The following is a 19,813-nucleotide window of genomic DNA, read 5'->3' on the forward strand; positions in this document are numbered from 1 at the left end:
TTCAGCATACTTGATAGCGTTTTACATACTTGCCAGCTTTTTTTTCTTTTTGCCTAAATTCACACTCAAAATCAAATTTCCCTATTTCTTTTCTTTCAACTTAACTCTGCTGAGAAAATGAGAATATATTCATTTCTAAGTTAAATGTTTCGCTGCATAATTACATGCCTTCGGTTTTTCCATCTCCTGCGTTGGCATTCTTTAAGTCTGGACTTTGTTGAAATCATTAAATCATAAAATGTGAGCTCCAAAAGGGCAGGGACTTGTTCTTATTCAGCCCTATATCCTCAGCCCTGTAGGATGCACTCAACAAATATATGTTGAATGAATGAAAGAAACTTTAAGCTTTTTCAAATGAACTTCCCTCCCAAAGCTGGAATCCCTTTTAGTGGCATCAGAGTAATCCAAACTCTGCCTAAATATCTCCAGTGGCAAAGAGCTCTCAACAGCATACAGAAATCTATTCCACTCACCCCTAGACCTGTCCCCCACTAGACCCAGTTGTTTGGTTGATTTGGGTTTTTTTGTTTCAGTCGCTCTACTTCCTACACCTAGCCTATCTGGGTCCCAGTTGATTCTTCTGCAGTAATGCTTCCTAGGATTATACCTGATTCTGCATGATAACCTATCTTAAAAAACCTCTCCCTTATCTTGTAATAGATTCTTAGAGTTGGACAGGATCTGAGGTTGGGTCAGTTTTTCGAATTTCCCCAGTGGCTTTGGATGCAATTGGTTCATGGGCCAGCACTAATCTGGTCACTATTCTGGCAACAAATTCTCCTCCAAATTTCTCCTCTCTTCAGTGAAACAGTCCTCATCCTTTTAACTGGGTCTATAAAGTGATGTTCTCCAGTTGCCTTCTTCTGTACTTAGTCTAATCTGGACATTCCTTCCAAAAATATGTCACACATATAAATGGATTCAATACTCTATGTATGATCTGCCCACCACAGGCCATAATGAGACCAGATGGACACCATTTTTCTATCAGTGTAGACTGAGCTTTTCCATTGCCCCAAGTTTTGTCCCATTTTTAACTCATTGTCAGTTAATTCACAGTCCGCTTTTTTCTCACAGTCATAGCACCTGTAGTTGGAGGGGTGGGGGAGACAATAAACTCAGTGCAGAAATTTATGTTCACTCTTTTAACATCTTATATTGGCTTTTGGCAAATGTTCCAGGAATTGGAGAAATATTTTAATCTTGAGTATCCAATAGGAATTTCCATTTGGCTTTTTGTGATGTGCAAATTTAATTCACATGCATTCTGTTTCTTCATTTATTCACTCAACAAACACTGATAACCCACCATGTGCAAGTCATTAGCTAAACCCTCATGGGGGACATGAATTTCTACAAGACACAATGACTGTTTACAGGGACCTTGCACTCTAACAAGCACGTCTAAGTCTTCATTTGTATGACTGACAACAAAAGCCACCCCGGGGCAGAGACTTGTGGCCCAAAATTACAACTCTTTACCTCCAGACTGTGTCCTTCATCAACGCTATTTGAAGACAGTCCTTCATAGGTCAGAATCCACCTCCTGGACCTTAGCCCATATTTCCTTATTTCTCCACCGTATCAAAGAACATTTCTATGAGAAACTTCATCAAGTATTTTAAGGAGATGAAAACATGCATACAGTATTCCTAAATTCATTAATTAAAAGCAAGAAGAAAATGAAGCTAATGGTGATGGTTTTGTTCATCAGGAACCTCAGCTGGCACCCAGTGTTTGTCATCTCCTCTTGTACATATTCAGACGCCATCTGTTTCATGCACCTTTCCCAAGGCTACCAGAGACTGACTTGAAGTTCACCAGTTCAGAGTCTCCATTTTCCCATTTTTCTGAAGGGACTCACATGAGTCCAGTGTCTGGAGCCCCTTCCCAAGACTGTAACTCCTCAAAGGTGCCTGGTGGGAGCTTTGAGAAATGCTCTGGGATGTGACTGGTCTGAAGCTGAAGCATCTACTTGCCATTTAAATGCTCGACCAATTTTCCGACTACCTTTTCACTTCTCCTGTGTCTACCTCCCTTTATATGTTGTTCTATGCTTTCTAACCAGAAGACCCCCTTTGGAAGACCATAGATTGAGTGAGGCTGTTGGCTTTCCTCCAACTAGGGCACAAGAGCATCTTCCTCATAGAAAGGTCTTACACTTCTCGGTCACCTGACCCTCTTCTTACAGGTCCCTGCCAAAGAGTTTTATTCTATTTATATAGAGCACCTCCCCCTCCATCCTTTGTACATTATTTCATAAAGTTGAGCTCAAAGACCTTCTTATGCAGCCTTCTGTCTTCTCTAGATGTCTTTCCCTTTAGTAGTATTTGTGAGTTCTAAATCATCATTTTATTTTTTTTCAAAGCTTCTATTCCTTACAGATGAATATCCCTTTTAAGAGTCTCTAGTCAGATCACTGAATCTTAACATCCTTTTAAAATAAAGAGAATAGAAAAATCCAGACAGTAGGGAAAGTTGTGTACAAGCAAGAGACTAAGTCGAGAGGATGCCAAGAAAATAATTTGAGAAGTTTGTAGCTGATGAAAAAAGATCACATTCAAAATTTCAAATACAAGAACGTCAAAAGTAGGAAGGCACTTTAGTTATTATCGGAACATAAAAGGGATATTTGGGAATGAAAGCAAAGAAGCACATGGTTTTTCCCATACTTGCGCTAAAAACATCAAAAGTACACGTGCTTGCTGTGGAAGAACCCAGACATTCCAGAGCCGCACCAAGTTCTACAAATGCCATGTTCACTACCCAGTTACAAACCACAGTAAACAATTCTGTATGTCTCTTCCTAAGATGTAGGATTTCTTCGAGACAGTCTTTATTGAACCTAAAGATTCAAATGAGGTTTCATGGCAGAGAGATCAGAAGCATCAGACTTAGTCATGTTTAGCAAACAGGATGTTCTAAACCCAAACTGACAAAATCATTTCTAAATAAGTCATTCAGTCTTCAGGGCACCTACCCAAGGTGAAATTCTAAAGCAGCCGCTCATAATGTTGCTGTAGAACTCACCCTCCCTGGAGGACAGAGGGTGGCAGCTTAGCCCCCAGCCAAATACACTTACTGAAGAGTTTGCATATTTTCCTATTTAAAAGGACGCCCCATTCCTCATACATAAATAAAATGAGACTATACAAACATATGTATCTGCATCTGTATCTGTATACATATGTACATATACATCCCTCTTTCTTGCCATCATACTTCTCTTGAACATGTGGTTTCCTAAATAGCTCTGAATCTGTCAGTCACCCCGTTTTAATGTTCTCAGGCTGCCATAACAAAGTACCCCAGACGGGGTGGCTTAACCAACAGAAATGTGTTGTCTCACATTTCTGGAGACTAGCGGTCTGAAATCAAGGTGTTGGCAGGGTTGGTTCCCTCTGAGGGCGGTGAGGAGAAGATCTGTTCCAAGCCTCTCCTTGGCTTGTTCATGGCTCTTTTCATGCTCACATGGCACTATCCCCATCTGCAAGCCTGTCTCCAAGTTTCCCCTTTTTATAAGGACGCCAGTCATATGGGATTAGGGGCCACCATAATGACCTCATTTTAACTTGGTAAAAACCCATCTCCAAAAACAGCCACTCTGTGAGGCACTAAAGGGTCAGGACGTCACCATACGGATTAGGAGGGTTACACAGTTCAACCCGTAAAACACCCCCGCCTCCAGCCTTTGCCCTGAAAGTCACTTTAATCTAAAAGAAGCAGCTCTTCAGCAACAAACAACAAAATCAGCTGAGAAGAACCAAGGCTCCAAAGACTATGCCCAGTTCTTGTAGAAATCCATGTTCTAGCTGGCTGAGTATCTATGCAAAACCAGCCTTTCCCAGGAGAGTAAGAAACACAAGAGACATAAGAAAGGAAAAAAAATAGGAAAGGAAAGAAAAGCACAGCAGAGAAAAGTCCCCCAAGCAGGGTGAGAGTTGCAGAGGGAGCTGCTGAGTATCTGTTTGTTTAGCCTATCCATGCAATCCCTCTCTGGGAAACAAAGTCGGCCGTGCCTGTGGCTGGAAACCCCGGGCCCTGACAGCAGACAAGAAGGACTCCACGCGCCCGCCATTCAGACCTGTACAGGCACTCGGGGTCGTTAGCTGCCATGTTTCATACCTACAAGGTCACAGTCGTAGCCTACCAACTAGATTGTTGTGTAGATCATTCAATGTCACTGAGATCCCTTCCACACTGTAGATGTGGGTGAGGGCGTCGCAGGATACGGGAGTGAATCTACATGCAACCCAAGCGTTGGTCCACTACGTGCCAACATGTATTTATTGAGCTCCTGCTCTGGACCAGGCACTGTGCTAAATATTGTATTTCAGTGTAACTGGGAGTCTAAGTGGAGATGGAGTGTTGATGGGGTGTAGGACTCTGGTTCCTTCCACCCCACCCAGGCATCCATTTTCATAAGCTGCTTGGGGGCGGGGAATGGCACTGGAGTTATAGAAGGAGAGGAGAGATGGTGCTTGGGGCCTGGGGAAGACGCTTGGAGGGAACCAGGGGAACTTAGTGGGAGGATGTGGGGAACACAGCGCCTCCTCTACTTCCCCTTCAGAAAGTAGTGTTGTAAGTCAAAGGCAAAGAGAATGTTTTGATTAAGACTTTGTGACTTTGGGGCTCAGGGACAAGTTTCTCCCCTTTCCTGTGTGGACCTTGTAGCCACGTCCAGTGGGGCCTGAGAAGGTCAGCAGAGCAGACTGCTCTTCCCTTAGGATCTTCTAAAATTGCAAATTTTCCCATACTTTGGTCAACAATTTATTTTGCAGGTATTTGCTGAACCAGTTTTTCTTTCATATCCCCAAAATATTTTGTTTCCATGAACAAAGTTCTGAGGCTTGTAAACAATTGCATATGTTTTCATTTAACTCATTGTGAATTATTGAATCACATCCATTCTTAAATTACTTAGGTAGCCATTACAAGAGAAGCATCTCCATGCTGAGTCTAGTCACTGGGGGAGTTTTTCAATGATGCCCTTTGAGAGCTTATAACCACACCTGTTTAAGAAAGAACCGCAGGACTTCCCTGGTGGCGCAGTGGTTAAGAATTCGCCTGCCAATGCTGGGGACATGGGTTCGATCCCTGGTCCGGGAAGATCCCAGATGCCACAGAGCAGCTAAGCCCATGTGCCACAACTACTGAAACCTGCACGCCTAGAGCCTGTGTGCCACAACTACTGAAACCTGTGCACTTAGAGCCCGTGCTCTGCAGCAAGAGAAGCCAGCACAATGAGAAGCCCGCACACCGCAATGAAAAGTAGCCCCCACTCACCGCAACAAGAGAAAGCCCGTGCTCAGCAACAAAGACCCAACACAGCCAAAAATAAATTAAAGAAAGAAAGAAAGAAATTTATTTAAAAAAAGAAGGGACCGCTACATTATAAAAGAAAGCATATTAAATTCTTGGCTTGGTTTTAATATTCACAATAATGTTTTAGAATTTGCCTCTCCACATTTTAAAAATCCATTTCTATCCCACTTAAATAGCCATGACCGACTCTGGGCTTGCAACCTGCAAGGGTATTTCAGGCTTAAGAACACCATATTGTCTTCTGTGTGTTATTCCGATAAGGCTACTAAGTCATTAATTTTGCTTTTTTTCTCCAAGAAAAAGGCTATTTCCTAAAGTATAATTTCTCAAGCAGCAGTTTATGGTTCTCTTTCCTCCACCAGTGTATAAAGGCTTCTGTTATGATTCGCATAAACTTGCCAAGTGAATTAAATCAATGTGCAAAATGCAAATGTTACCATGCAAATGTAGAAACCTGTCTGAGTGTGAGGGAAACCCACCCACCCTCATGCCACAGAGCCGGGGAGCTGCCCAAACACAAGAGGAGTTTGGCTGAGGGCATAAAACAGTCGTTTTATAATCCATTTAGTGGGTTCCAGAACAGTTCATAATTCAATTTCCTGTAGTCTCAACTCAAGGCTTTCTTTGTTAGCGGACTGATGCTCTGTGCCGTCTGCAGATAGGCCAGCCACTCGCCCAAGGACCGGTTTCTATGTGCTTCCAGCTATTCCCTGGAGAGTTCTGAGCTTTCACCCAAAATTAAAATAAACATGGTCATCAACTGATTTTAAAGTCTGTACATACTTTTTCAGGATGTATTAATAGACAATAAATATAAACCATACTTCAAAAAATTCTAAATTTAGCCAAAATCGTCATTCTTTCCTTTCTCACCAATATTTAAATTTCTTCTCCCCATCTTCTTCTCTCTCACCCCACCCCACAACCGTCCATCCTCTCCTCCTGGTCTGTAACATTTCCAAGATAGAAATGGAGAGCAAAGAAGTGGTGCTGAGAGGAGAGGCAAGTTACCCTCTTTAGCTCCTCTCCCTACAAGATGTGCACCTATGGTACCCAGCTTCTGAGGGACTTGGGAGGAACTCAATTGCTTGAAAGGAAATTACAGCAATGTACTGAGGGAGCATTTTTCCCCACTCATCTTTGTCTTTTGTCAAATTCCAAGTGCCCTCTTCTTCCCTGAATCCCTGATTAGAGTTGTGAGATGCTCTCCATAAGGAGAAGACATTTATTCTTTCTGTGCTTTCCTTAGTTCTTTTTTTTTTCTTCCAGTTTTATGGACATATAATTGACATACAGCACTGTATAAGTTTAAGGTGTACAGCATAATGACCTGACTTAACATCCATCATGAAATGAGGACCACAGTAAATTCAGTGAACATCCATCTTCTCATATGGATACAAAATTAAAGAGAAAAAAAAATTTTTTTCCTTGTGTGAGAACTCTTAGGATTTCCTCTCTTAACACCTTTCATATATAATGTACAGCAGTGTTACTTATATTTATCACGTTGTACGTTACATCCCTAGTAGTTAATTATAACTCGAAGTTTGTACCTCTTGACCACTCTCCCCCAACCCCCTCTCCCCCACCTCTGATAACCATAAATCTCATCTCTTGTTCTATGCATTTGTTTCTTTTTAAAGTATAACTGACCTATGACACTATGTTGGTTCCTGTTACACAACATAGTGATTTGATATTTCTATACATTTAAAAATGATCACCAAGATGACCTAAATGGGAAGGAAATCCAAAAAAGAGGGAATATATGTATACGTATAGCTGATTCACTTTGCTGTACAGTAGAAACTAATGCAAAATTGTAAAGCAACTGTACTCCAATAAAAAAATTTTTTAAAAAGAAAATTAACAAAAATGATCACCACGATAACCCTACTTATGATATATCACCATACAAAGATATTATATAGTTATTGGCTATATTCCCCCACACTGTACATTTCATACTTGTGACTCATTTATTTTGTAATTGGAAGTTTGTACCCCTTAATCTCCCTCGCCTATTTCTCTCCTCCCCCAACCCCCCTCTCCTCTGGCAGACACTTGTTTGTTCTCCGTATCTATGACTCTCTTTTGTTATGTTTGTTCTTTTGTTTTGTCTTCTAGATTCCACATATAAGTGAAATCATACAGTATTTGTCCTTCTCTGTCTGACTTATTGCACTTAGCATAATATGCTCAAAATCCATCCATGTTGTTGCAAATGGCAGGGCTTCATTTTTTATGGCATATATATTTTTATATATCACATATATCACATCTTCTTTATCCATTCACTTATTGATGGGTGCTTAGATTGCTTCCATATCTTGCCTATTGTAAATAGTGCTGCAATGAACATAGTGGTGCATATATCTTTTTGAATTAGTGTTTTCATTTTTTTCAGATAAATACCAAGAGTGGAATTGTTGGATCATATGATAGTTTTAGTTTTAATATTTTGAAGACTCTCCCTACTGTTTTCCTTAGTGACTCCACCAATTTACATTCCCACCAAAGTGCACAAGAGTTCCCTTTTCTCCACATCCTCACCAACACTTGTTATTGGTTGTCTTTTTGATAATAGCCATTCTGACAGATGTATGGTGATATCTCACTGTGGTTTTGATTTGCATTTCCCTGATGATGAGTGACATTGAGCATATTTTCATGTGCCTGTTACCAAAATCTGCACATTATTTAGTTTCAAGGAGCAAAATTGTATATTCTGCTGTTGTAAAACTTGAGAGTGCTTAGGAAACTGAGTGCTTAGCAGACCACAGATTCAAGCAATGACGGTCCATACAACAAGAGGAATGAACTATCTACAACAACATGCAAAAATGTAGATGAAATCTCACACACATAATGTTGAGAAAAGCCAGACAGCAAAGAAGACCGACAGTAAGTTTCTAATGACACAAAATTCAAAAATAAAGGCAATATTAACCTCCAGTGTTAGAGGTCAGGAAAGCGGTCACCCTGGTGGCATGGGAGTGAATCGAAGGGGACCTGAGGGGCACACCTGGGTTTCTGGTTATGCTCTGAGTCTTAATCTGAGTTCTCATACATAGGTGTGCTCTGTCTATGAAAATTCATTGACTTGAGCACTTAGGATAACTGCTCTTCTCTGAATGTACATTATACGTCAATAATTTTTTTCAAGTGTGTGCCTTTTTTGGTCCATTTCCTACTTTGGCCCTCACTAACACTTTTTTTCCTCAACTTTGAATTTCAACACAGATTTTCAGAGACAGAATCCAAGTCCCACTCTACCGTGAATGTAGTTCAGTATTTGTGCTACCTCACTGGCTGAGTACTAAGCTGTACAGATGGAGAGGTGAGCCCTAGGAAACCAGGCTTTAAAACAAAACACACAAAAAAAATTTTTAAAGAAAGCATATTCAACAACAACTGGATACCACAGGGGAAAAATGTCGATTTGCAGATTTAACCAAAATAAGTCACTAAACAAAGGAACAAGGGAAAAAAAATAAAAACATTTGGGGGAAAATCAGAATTGAGAGTTGATACGATATACACCCTCAGAGATCAAGTTTTCTACAAAAAATTACAAGATGTAAATAAAACAGTGACCCATACTCCAGAAAAAAAAAAAATTCAATAAACACTGTCACGGAGTGTCCCCAAATGTTGGGTTTAGCTGACAAAGACTCCAAAGTAGCTATTATAAATATATTCAAGGAACTAAAGAAAACCACGTGTAAAAAATGTAAAGGAAATTATGAGAGCAATGAATCAACAAATGGAGATTTTCAATAAGGAGATAGAAAATTATAAATTAAAAAATTCTGAGGGTGAAAAATCCAATAACTGAAATGAAACTTTCACCAGGAGGACTCAGCAACAGATTTGAGAGAGCAGAAGAAAGTTTCTATGGACTTGAAGGTAGATCAATAGAAATTTCCAATCTGAAGAATAGAGAGAAAAAAGATTAAATAAAAATGAACAGAGCCTCAGAAACCTATGAAAAACCATCAAGTATAATATCTGCAATCAATGAGAGTCTCAGAAAGGGTGAAGAGAGAAAAAGAAGCAGGAATAAATTGAAGGAATAATGGCCAAAATTTTCCAAAATTTATGAAAAAGCATTAATCTACCATCTTAATTCAATCTGCTAAAGCAATTACCATAAACTGGGTAACTTAAACGTCAAGCATTTACTTCTCACAGTTCTGGAGGATGGCATCCAAATCAGCGTGCCAGCAAGGTTGGGTTCTGATGAGATACAACTTCCTGTTGTATCCTCAGATGGCAGAAAAAGACCACGCTAGCTCCCTGGCCTCTTCTAATAAGGGCACTAATCACCTAATTACCTCCCAAAGACCATCCCACCTCCAAATACCAACACACTGGAAATTAGAATTCAACATATGAATTCAGTCAATATTCAACAAATATACAGTCAATAACATCTATATATCCAAGAAGTCCGATGAATACTGAGTAGGATACATTCAAACACTGCATAGTCAAATTGTAGAAAGACAAAGAGAAAATCTTGAAAGTATCAAGAGAAAAACAATTCATGTACAGAGGAGCATCAGTATGATTAATGGGTATCTTTTCATCTGACAAGTGGAAACCAGAAAGCTGGAGAATGACATATTCAATGTGCTTAAAATTGAAAAAAAAAAAACTATCAATCAAGAATTCTACTTATTGTAGTAATCATTTTGCAATATATCGATACATCAAATCACCATGTACACCTAAAACTAATACAATGGTTAGATGTCAATTATATCTCAGTAAAACTGGTGGGGAACACAGGGAGATCAGCCCAGTGCTGTGTGATCACCTAGAGGGGTGGGATAGGGAGGGTAGGAAGGAGGGAGATGCAAGAGGGAGGAGATATGGGGATATATGTATATGTACAGCTGATTCACTTTGTTATGAAGCAGAAACTGACACACCATTGTAAAGCAATTATACCCAATAAAGATGTTAAAAAACAAAAAAACTGGTGGGGAAAAAAGAATTCTATATCCACCAAATCTGTTCTTTGAAAATGAAAGCAAAATAAAGATATTTCCAGATGAACAAAGAGTAGGAGAATTCGTTGCTAGCAAAACTGCATTACACGAAATACTAAAGGAAGTCCTTCAGGGTGAAAGAAAATGGTACCAGATGATAAAAAATCCAGGGAAAGAAATTAATAGTTCAGGAAATGGTAAATATGGACGTTAAAGTCTATAAATATATTTTTTTCTCATTTATCCTCTTAACTTCTTCAATAGACATAGATTCTACAAAGCCATAACTCCACCACTGTATTGTTGGATTTCTAACATCTATAGATTTAATATATAAGACAATAACAGTACAATTGGAGGAGGGAATAAAAGAAGAGGGGAATGGAACTATATTGGAGCAAAATTTCTACATTTTTGTCAGAATTAAGTTAGTACTAGTCTGAAGTGGGTTATGATAAATTAAGTCATATTGTAATCCCTACCTCAACCACTAAAAAAATAACTCAAAAGAGATATAATTTTTTTAAATCCACAGGAATTTAAATATGTTTTAAAAATACTTATTTAAAATAAAAAGTCAATTTTTTAAAAAGAATAGAACATTTATACTCATAATATGATTCTAAGCATTGTAAGCAGCATTATTGTTTTCAGAATTTTTTTCTCATCTCAAGCAGTTTGGTTGGAAAGAACAGCAGATCCAGTAAAAAGGTGGTTTAGAAATATGCCTGGGCCTCCCAGGAACTGAGGACGTCTCAGGAGCCACTCCCTTTCTGAGACCCCAAGGATTTTGATCGGTGCTCCTTTCTGCACGTCTGCTTCATTCACCGTCCAGCTTCGGTGCTGGTTTATCAGCACATACAGAGCTCCCAGTGGTTACCAGCCCCTGGGCTACTCGACCTTACAGACCTGGCTCACCTCTGTCTGACCCGGTGCATTCCTTTTTTCAAATGGGCTCAAAAGAGGTTCTGGTTGGATGCTAGTAGGCAGTGGATAGGCAGGCACGTGTCAACCCGCTGGGATCACCTTTCCTTCTTGGTGGTGGGAGAGGCAGGGCAGAAGAATCTCAGCAAGGGCTCGGAAGGGGCCAGCAAAATGACTCATGTGGCTACACTACTTTCTTTTACTGAAAAAGGAACATCACTTCGCTTTTTTTCCTGTGTGTTGGCTTGTTTGGTGGACACGTTTAGTTCCATGCATTCCTTTTTAGTCAGAAATCTTAACAAATGGCCAGAATTTAAGCAGTGGTTGGTGGCCCACAGAGGGGCCTCCCCTGGGAGGAGCTGTGAGTGTGAGCTGCAGCTGGGGGGCTGGGGGCAGGGCCCCAAGGAACCCGGAGGAGGACAGGCAGACCCTGGCAGTCAGCCTCAGCCCTAGATGCACAGCAGGAGCACTGGGGGAGCTGTTAGTTCCAGCAGATGCCAGGGCCGCATCCAAGACGGACTGAATGGAGATGTCTGGGCGGGGCGGCCCCAGGGGACTTTAATGCGCTCCTAATGCTGAGAACCTCCTCTGTAAAGGAAAACCTTGTCAAAATAGTGACGTCAGGGGCTTCCCTGGTGGCGCAGTGGTTGAGAATCTGCCTGCCAATGCAGGGGACATGGGTTCGAGCCCTGGTCTGGGAGGATCCCGCATGCCGCAGAGCAACTGGGCCCGTGAGCCACAACTACTGAGCCTGCGCGTCTGGAGCCTGTGCTCCGCAACAGGAGAGGCCGCGACAGTGAGAGGCCCGCGCACCGCGATGAAGAGTGGCCCCCGCTCACCGCAACTAGAGAAAGCCCTCGCACAGAAATGAAGACCCAACACAGCCAAAAATAAATAAATAAATAAATAAAATAGTGACGTCAGGAACTTTAAACGACTTCAGAAAAACTCAGGTGATATGGGGAAGAGTGTGTGAGAATATAGCCAGGGAAAGAAACATACCCCAAAGGAGTGTATATCATATCCTCCTGGATGTTGTGAGCCTTGCGTTTTGGAGACTGAGTCTTCTGAAGGATGTGAATGTTTGTTTGTTGAGCAGGTAATTCATTTCTTTGGACTCAGACTGCACACTCTGTCTCTCCAGCAGGAGCTCGTTTCTCAGTTGACGTCCTTTCCCTTAGCTGGGCTCTGTCCCATCTCTGCTCAGTTCAGGGAATCAGGCAGGATGGTGAAGCTTCCACCCAGGATTGGGGACACCCTCCCTCTAGTCCCCTCCTTCCCAGGATCACCCCTCACTCTCCAGTGCCTGTAGTTTCACCAAACTCTGCCCTCTGACCCTTCAGGAAAGAAAGAACAGGGGGTTTTACTGGGGTTTTGTCTTCTCCACAGGGCTTGGCCTGCTGCCAGACTAAACGCCATGGAAATGGGGAGCTTGTCCCAGGCCACTCTCATCTCTCAAGGGTCAATGCTGAATTGTGTGCTTTTTCTCATTCTCGTGTGTTGCTTTTGTGTTTTTGTCCAGAGGTTTACTTGTCATCTGTTGTGTGCTCGGAATGAGGGGGGCAGGAACAAGCTGGGGTTCCAGGGCACCTGGCAGTGACTGACACAAATAAACTAAAAGACACACAGACATGAGTCACGGGGGACACAGGCCAGTGCCTGTTGAGACTGTGGGTGTTGGGAGGTGAAAGAGGTACAAGATCCAGGTTCCCTCCACCTCAACCCGCCCAGATGGAGGCAAGGATTCCGGGAGAGAACAGCATCTGAGGCTCCCACTGGGACCTGTTGAAACCCATTTTGGTGGATTATACAGACCGAGACAGCCGTGCTCCTCTTCCGGGGAAGGGGTGCCCCATTTCAAGCCCTCAGGCTTCCCTCTCAACCTTTATCACTGGGTGTGAAGGAGTCAAGAAGCCATGAAAGATGACTCTTAGATGGGAAAACACTAGGGGACAAAAAAAAGTGTCATTCTACCTACATTAACCTATAGATGCAGTGCAATGGCAATGAAAATTCCAGCTGGGTGTTTGAAGAACTCAACAACCATTTGAAGATTTATATGGAGGAAGAAAGATTTGTAAATGCTAAGTCGACTTTGAAAAATCCAAGTGAAGTAGTGGGCTTGTCCAAGCAGGTACCAAGACACACCTCAAAGTTAGAGTAATAAAAAAGTAAAATGTGTCAGGGGTCAGAATAGAGAGTGTGGAGTAAAATCTGGGTCTATATGGGAATTTAATATATGGTAGCAGTGGTAGCAAAAACCATTTAGGAAAGAACAGATTGTTTAGCAGATAGCATTGGGGAAATTAAGTATATCAAGCAAAATAAAACTGAGTTTCCACATAACACATAAATAATGGTGAGCTCCAGATGGATTTAATACCCACACGAGAAAGGTAAAACTATGAAGTTAATAGAGAGAGATAAGAGGATACTTTTATGATCGACAAGTAGGGCAGGACTTCTTAAACAGAACTTCAGGTGCATGGAAAAACTAGTAAGTCTGAAGACATGAAAATGAAGGACTTTTGGAAATTCCCTGGTGGTCCAGTGGTTAGGACTCCACACTTACACCGCAGGGGGCATGGTTTCAATCCCTGGTCAAGGAATTAAGATCCCACAAGCCACACATTGTGGGGAGAGAAAGAGAGAGAGAGAGAGAGAGAGAGTGAGGGGGAGAGAAAGAAAGAAAGAAAGAAAGAAAGAAAGAAAGAAAGAAAGAAAGAAAGAAAGAAAGAAAGAAAGAAAGAAAAGAAAGAAAGGAAGGAAGGAAGGAAGAAAGGAAGGAAGGAAGAAAGAAGGGAGGGAGGGAGGCAGGAAGGGAGGAAATGAAGGACTTTTGCTCAAAAAAGATCACCACAGACTAAGATAATAGATGATAAAGTGGGAAAAGATTTTGCAAGAAATAAAACCAGCAAGGTATCAAAAATGTGGAATGAGAAATGTCTGTGAGCAACAAGAAAATCTCAACAACCCTGACAGAAAAAGGGTTAAAAGCAATTTACAGGGAGGAGGTTGTGAAAGGTGACCTGCGCTGGAAAGGGTGCTCAAAATCCTTAGTAGTCAGAGAAATGCAAATCAATACCACGGAAAATCACTTTACATCTGTCAGCCTGGCACAACTTCAAAACCTGACTGATGCCAAGAACTGGCAGGGATATAGGGTACCTGGGACCTTGTGCCAGCTCTGCTGGTGAGAGTAAAGGCTGGGGCGCGTTCTGGGGCACAGGCTGGCCCCAGCTTAGCCAAACTAAGCCGAATCTCCCTGATGACCCAACAATTCTGATCCCAGGTGTAGAAATTCTTACACAGCCCATGGTGGAGATGTGTTTTGAAATATTTATTGCAATAAGCAGCTCACAGAACGATAAATACTGCATGATCCCACTTATATGCGGTACCTAGAGAGGTCAAATTCATCAAGACAGGAAGTAGAATGGTTGTTGCCAGGGGCTGGGGGTGGGGGAATGGGGAGTTAGCGTTTAATGGGGACAGAGTTTCACTTGGGGAAGATGGGAAAGTCCTGGAGATGGATGATGGTGAACAAGCATGTGGGGTGCGGGGGGTGTGCATATGAGCAGGTGTGCTCGTGAAGCGGGGGGTGTTACTTGGGCAACGGGCTCAAGTAGAAAGTCTGTGTGGGTCCAGAGTGGGAGATAAATCAGGGGACACAGGTTAGGGCTAGACTAAGAGCTTGAACTTGACCTCTGAATGCCAGGTCAGTAAGGTTTTAGAACAATACAGTGCAGGGTTGACAGAAGTGTGTAGAGGGGGCTGGAGGGAGCGAGATGCCATCAAGGCAGATGGCCCCTAACACTGTGGACCAGATCAAGGGAGCAGGTAGGACAGCAGGCTCACAACCTGTACCCCTTCCCTTCTCCTTGTAGCTCTGTCCCTTACCAGCCCCCAGGTCCAAGCAGCCTTCCAGCCCCCCTCGGGTCTAAGGTGGACACACTGGCAGTGTAGTCTACCTTCAAGAGGATGGACCCATGGGACTTCCCTCACGGTCCGTGGTTAAGACTCTGTGCTTCCACTGCAGGGGGCACGGGTTCAATCCCTGGTCAGAAAACTAAGATCTCTCATGTCCCGTGGTGCAACCAAAAACAAAAAACAAAAAAAGAAGGAAAAAGAAAGCACTGGGGGGCTTCCCTGGTGGTGCAGTGGTTGAGAATCTGCCTGCCAATGCAGGGGACACGGGTTCGAGCCCTGGTCTGGGAAGATCTCACATGCCGCGGAGCAACTGGGCCCGTGAGCCACAGCTACTGAGCCTGTGCTCTAGAGCCCGCGAGCCACAACTACTGAGCCCGTGTGCCACAATTACTGAAGCCTCCGTGCCTAGAGCCTGTGTTCCACAACAAGAGAGGCCACGACAGTGAGAGGCCTGCACACCGCGATGAAGAGTGGCCCCCGCTTGCCGCAACTAGAGAAAGCCCTCACACAGAAACAAAGACCCAACACAGCCAAAAATAAATAAATAAATAAATAAATTTATTTTTAAAAACAAGAAAGCACTGGGAAAATAATCTAGAAAGGAGTGGATATATGTATATGTGTAACTAATTCACTTTGCTGTACAGCAGAAGCTAATACAACATTGTAAATCACCTATACGCCAATAAAAATTAAAAAAAAAAAAGAAGATGGACCCAGGAAGCCCTCACACTAGCCCTAGAAGTGGCCTGGGACACTGGGGTTGAGGTGTGCTCAGTGGTGATACCCCAAACTTCCCAAACTCTAGATGTAGAATTTGAATCACTCACCAGCTACCCTGCTTCGGAGATAGTTCCTGCTAAGCCACCACATCTTCTGGAAACTGTCTCCTGGAAACCTCCAGATAAACAAATGGATGGGAATATGGGCACTAAACTTACACAGGAAAGAATCAAGTGACATTGAATCCAGTCCCAGACCAACCCACGCTGTAGGTAAATAGGGGTAGATCAGGGGCTGGGAAGCAGGAAGCAGAAATGAACCAGTACTGCCCAGGCGCCACCCAGTGAGATAGCTGCTTTTCGAGACGCCAGAAACTAATCCTTTAGTCCCTGGATTGCTGCCCTCCAGGAAGTTACAACAGATCACATCCCTGGCAAAGGGCGATTTTGATTACTCCATGACAGTAAGCCCAGAGTTGTATCTTTCCAGAGGACCCAGGAGTAGCTGCCTAGGGATATGGAAGTGTCTGCAGCCATTTCTAAAGTGATATTTCCCACATTCTTTCATCCTTTGCCAGAGGTGGCAGAATCCATAAGCCCCTCGGTGAAGGTCTGGTGCTATTACCAGAAGCTATGCCAACGTGCGGTCATTATAATGATGCTAAGCCACCATCTGCCTCTTATTCAAGAGAATATTCTTGAATATTATTCTACAGAGAGGATGTGCCACAATCTGACCAAGAGCCCAAACGATAAAGAGAGTGAGTCAGGTACCTTTCAACGTGCCTCCTCAAGACCCGCTCCCCACACTTCTCCGCCATGGCTTTCATGGGGATTGGGTTGACCACACACACAGCCCTGGTGATCAACAAGCCCCCTTGCTCTCTGGCTTCAAAGTTGATTCAGCAAAGGGGAGCCCCACAGGAGATTGGAGGGAGGAAGAACAGTACTTTCTTGGCATTAATTCTCTTGACTGCCTCCTGCAAGGTGACTTGGTCACTGCTCTCCTTAAGGCAGAATTAATCATTCTAGGAGAGAGACTCTCCCCTTCTTGATCCTTTGGACCACTTCCTCTTTCTCATTCTTTGATCCTAGTGTGGCAACAGCTATTACACCTTCCTCCTGCTCTTACTACTGCACTCACCCTAATGGTTTCCCTATACCCTGCCTCCACACCTTTGTACCTGGTGCTTTTATTAAGCCCTTCTTGGCTTGGCCCTGTGTGATGTACTTCCTGCGGGGACTCGGACTGATTTTGATACCCTATCGTTATGATAAGATCCAGCTCTCTATAACTGTATGCCTGGGCCCTCAAATGGGCTTATTTAATGACTTGCTTTTAAGAAACACCTGTATCACCAATCATTTTCATTGTGTATGCTTTGCTGGAGTCTTTTCTCAGTTCTTAAGAGTTGTAAAGCTGTCCTATATTGAACCTTTATGATATTCCAACTAAGCACCTAAACACTCCAAATGCATTTTTCCTTTTTAACTCACACAACTCCAATAAATAAAGCACATCGCCATCCTCATTTTATTAGTGAGGACTTTAAGGCTCTTGTCAAGATCACCCAGTCAATAAAGATTATACTTATCTATGAGACGTTACCAAGAATCTTTGATCAAGATCTCTACTGATTTTGCATTATCATTTTGTGGAAAATTTTGCTGGTGATAAGTTTCTTCTCAAAATGGCTCGGCTTGCAATACTATTTCAAATTTCCGTCAACAATTGTCAATTCTGTACCAGCTACTTGGAGCTCTCAGATGATTAGAGTATTGACAATGAGTCTACATTCACCTAAAGTTTTAAGATAATTTGCCTCAATTAATGTAATAGACTAAATAGTGATGTAGTGAACCAAATGGACTATATCCCCAAAATTCATGTCTACCTGGATCTTCAGAATGTTGTTTTATATGGAAATAGAGTCTTTGCAAATATAATTAAGTTAGAGATCTCAAGATGAGATGATTCTAGATTTAGAGTGGATCCTAAATCCAATGGTTGGTCTCCTTATCAGAGGAGGGGACACACAGAGACATGGGGGTTGGAGGGTGACCACATGAAAATGGAGACGAAGATTAAGGTGATGCGGTCACAAGCCAGAGAATACTGGAAGCCACCAGAAGCTGGAAGAAGCAAAGAAGAATGCTCCCTAGAGCCTTCAGAGGAAGCAGCCCTAATGACTCCTTGATTTTGGACTTCTGGCCCCCAGATCTATGAGAGAATTGAGAGAATAAATTTTTGCTGCTTTAAATCACCAAGTTATCACCAACAAGTGATAACTTGGTACCTAGGAAACTAATACAGTTAAATTAAATGTGGAGACATGAACCGTATTTGAATCATGGAAATACTTCATAAGCAAACAATCTGAAAGAATCATAAAAAATAATGCAAAATTGGAAAACTTTGGTGATTGTGGTTTGCTAACCCATCATTCCATGTCTGCAAGAGAGAGTCTGACCGAGTCACTAACTGGACTAATGTCTCTGGATTTGTCTTAATGGACATCCCTTGGGTTTTCTCTGGAAAACCCAAGGGATGTCTACAAGGGAAAAGGAAGATATTTTGGTTGCCACACACCCTGCACCTATTCTTTGGGATTTTCACCCAAGCAGCTGTCTCAGCAGAATACTCGGGAGCTGGATCAAGCAGAGCTTACCCTATGAACTGGGACCAAAGGCCCACATCCCATGACATTCAGTAAATCAGGCAGAGCAAGATCTCGTTCCCATAAGAGACATCTACAGAGGTGTGCCCCTGCAGTGGGCTGCTAACCAGAGACCCAGAAGCATTCCTGGGAGCAGTAGGGTGGAGATATTTTGCTTAGACTTCCTGAAATTTCCTCAGGGTCACAAAGTAAGGAAAGCAGCCATTGTTCTACAATGACTCAGCTGCTTCTCCAACCTCAAGACCTTCAATAAATAAAGCACCTCCACTGCTATAGCACAAGGTCAACCTCAAGAAAGGGTCCTCCTTGGCTAGTTAAAGACTGCTGGTCCCAACAGCCATAAAAGATGCTGGTAATTTAACTCTGTAAGCCTTCTGAACTTCTGTGTGAAGAAAAAACAAAACAAAACATCCTAACCAAGACAAATGACAAATGATTAAGCTGTTCTCAATAAGCGTGGTGTATATACACAAGAGCCTGTTTCTTCACTTGACAAAGAGCTCTTACAAATCAGTAAAGAGTCACCCAATAGCAGAAAAAAATGGAATTTAAATAGGTAGTTCACATAAAAGTATAGGAAAATAGTCTCAAACTGGCACATAATTACAGAAACTAAGACAAAAATAATAAAAATGATTTCCTTTTAATGTTGGCAAAAATTTAAAGGTCAGGTATGGGAAACAAGCATTCTTATACAGCATGGTCTGGAGTGTAAGTACAATATCTGGGGAGGAATTTGGCAATATATATTTAAAATGTACAAACTAACACAGTTTAAATTCTTAAAATACTCTTTAAGAATTTAGCTTATGCAAAGAAGACATACAGATGACCAATGGGTACATGGAAAGATGCTCAACATCACTAATTATCAGAGAAATGCAAATCAAAACTACAATCAGGTACCATCTCACACCAGTCAGAATGGCCATCATTAAAAAGTCTATAAATAACAAATGCTGGAGAGGGTGTGGAGATAAGGGAACCCTCCTACACTGTTGGTGGGAATGTAAGTTTGTGCAGCCACTATGGAAAGCAGTATGGAGGTTCCTTAAAAAACTAAAAGTAGAGTTGCCATATGATCCAGCAATCTCAATCCTAGGCATATATCCAGACAAAACTATAATTCCAAAAGATACATGCACCCCAATGTTCATTGCAGCACTATTTACAATAGCCAAGACATGGAAGTAACCTAAATGTCCATCGAGAGAGGAATGGATAAAGAAAATGT

Source organism: Balaenoptera borealis, assembly GCF_965194805.1.
Source record: "Balaenoptera borealis genome assembly, chromosome: 5".
NCBI classification, from domain to species: Eukaryota; Metazoa; Chordata; class Mammalia; order Artiodactyla; family Balaenopteridae; genus Balaenoptera; species Balaenoptera borealis.